General features: G+C 43.3%; 2 pseudogenes; both read left to right on the forward strand.

Annotated features, from left to right (window-relative positions):
- The first annotated feature begins 370 nt into the window (after positions 1 to 370).
- LOC130342651 (U2 spliceosomal RNA) lies at positions 371 to 478 on the forward strand (annotated as a pseudogene).
- A 1,443-nt stretch (positions 479 to 1,921) lies between these two features.
- LOC130342814 (U2 spliceosomal RNA) lies at positions 1,922 to 2,029 on the forward strand (annotated as a pseudogene).
- The last annotated feature ends 471 nt before the right edge of the window (positions 2,030 to 2,500 follow it).

Below are 2,500 nucleotides of genomic sequence, written 5' to 3' on the forward strand. Positions count from 1 at the left end.
GGTTTTATACCGTTTTGGGACAGCCGAGGAGGTGTCGGCAGGCAACACAGGTAAGTGTGTGCTTGTGTGTGTGTGTGTTTCCTATGCAGATCCTAAACCCAGTATCACATCCAAGTAGGAGGAGTAAGAAGGATTCCTGCCAAAGCCAGGTTATGGATTGCATTTAAAAATGCTCCATCAGAGTCAAATGAACTCTCATCTTCCTGTTTAGCAATAATGATGTGGGTTTAGGGTCTGCTCTGTGTACTGGTGGGTGACTGCCACCCAGTCAGAGTGTGTAAGGGAGGCTGCCTGCCAGCCAGCCTCCCTTCCTATAAGTAGTGATAGTGCATGTGAAGGGGACAGCGTTGTTTCTGCCCCTTTCACAGTTATTGCTTCTCATCCTTCCTTTTGGCTGAGATCAAATGTAGTGTCTGTTTTTATCAGTTTAATATCTGATATGTCCCCTATCTGGTACCATATATTAAGTGCACCACCAGGTTTCAGTGTTGGGAAGAAAGATTACCTGTTTCTTTGCTGCTGCAGCTGCTTGCTGGCTGGTCCAGTGGGCTCTTACTGCAGGCAAAAGACAATAGGTGGTGCCGCTTGTGTCTGGCCCCTGTTGGAGCGACCAAAAAGACAGGTAGCTGTCTTTCAGGAAGTGGGTGTTGAATCTTGTTAATTGACATGGGGGTCTCCTTGCTGTTCACCCAGGTGTGTCATTGCTGTTGATTGACCATGCATTGGTTCTGTGGTATTGGAATGATAAAAACAAATGTAGCCAGCCAGCCATCCATTGCAATAATGGATAGGACATCAGCTATGAGGCATTTGTTTCTACAAACTGCTGCTCACAACTAATGTTTCAATATAGTGTCTCCATCTGCTGGTGGTTATTGAATAAGCAATAGTGCAATGATAGGGTCTGAAGAAGAAGAAGAAAAATAAGAAGCATCAGCATAGGAAAAAAGGAGGAAAGAAGAAAAACATGGAAAGAAGAAAAAAAAAGAAGGTAAAAAAAGGTGAAAACATGTTTAAAAACGTATTTCCATCTCTCTCTCTCTCTCTCTCTCTCTCTCTCTCTCTCTCTCTATACACACATATATACATATATATAAAAATATATATATATTTATATATATATATATATATATATATAGAAAGAGAGAGAGAGAAATATATATAGAGATACATAGATACACATACATACATACATACATACATACATATGTGTGTATTGATGGAGTTGCAAACATGGGTGTACTTGACAAACTCAGCGCGGCTATTCCCCATTGAAAGATTGATGCATCCAGGACCCTTAGCACTGTGATATGCTACTCAATACCACTGGCATGGCCAGGTGTAAACAACATCTCACCTTTGTTGTGTATGTAACCATGGAGATTGTGATGTCGCTCAGGCCCACCAAAGAACAGCCTTGTCAGAAGCAGCACTGCCATGACCAGAAGCAGCAGCACCATAGGTTGTCAAATAAGCTGGATTTAACCAAGACAAGTGAGTCCAGTAGGATGCAGGTATGTCCTCTATCCTTACAGCTTCCCGTGGCTGTTGGTTTTATACCGTTTTGGGACAGCCGATGAGGTGTCGGCAGGCAACACAGGTAAGTGTGTGCTTGTGTGTGTGTGTGTGTTTCCTATGCAGATCCTAAACCCAGTATCACATCCAAGTAGGAGGAGTAAGAAGGATTCCTGCCAAAGCCAGGTTATGGATTGCATTTAAAAATGCTCCATCAGAGTCAAATGAACTCTCATCTTCCTGTTTAGCAATAATGATGTGGGTTTAGGGTCTGCTCTGTGTACTGGTGGGTGACTGCCACCCAGTCAGAGTGTGTAAGGGAGGCTGCCTGTCAGCCAGCCTCCCTTCCTATAAGTAGTGATAGTGCATGTGAAGGGGACAGCGTTGTTTTTGCCCCTTTACAGTTATTGCTTCTCATCCTTCCTTTTGGCTGAGATCAAATGTAGTGTCTGTTTTTATCAGTTTAATATCTGATATGTCCCCTATCTGGTACCATATATTAAGTGCACCACCAGGTTTCAGTGTTGGAAAGAAAGATTACCTGTTTCTTTGCTGCTGCAGCTGCTTGCTGGCTGGTCCAGTGGGCTCTTACTGCAGGCAAAAGACAATAGGTGGTGCCGCTTGTGTCTGGCCCCTGTTGGAGCGACCAAAAAGACAGGTAGCTGTCTTTCAGGAAGTGGGTGTTGAATCTTGTTAATTGACATGGGGGTCTCCTTGCTGTTCACCCAGGTGTGTCATTGCTGTTGATTGACCATGCATTGGTTCTGTGGTATTGGAATGAAAAAAACAAATGTAGCCAGCCAGCCATCCATTGCAATAATGGATAGGACATCAGCTATGAGGCATTTGTTTCTACAAACTGCTGCTCACAACTAATGTTGCAATATAGTGTCTCCATCTGCTGGTGGTTATTGAATAAGCAATAGTGCAATGATAGGGCCTGAAGAAGAAGAAGAAGAAAAATAAGAAGCATCAGCATAGGAAA

Source organism: Hyla sarda, chromosome 1 (genome assembly GCF_029499605.1).
Source record: "Hyla sarda isolate aHylSar1 chromosome 1, aHylSar1.hap1, whole genome shotgun sequence".
In the NCBI taxonomy this organism is placed as follows: Eukaryota; Metazoa; Chordata; class Amphibia; order Anura; family Hylidae; genus Hyla; species Hyla sarda.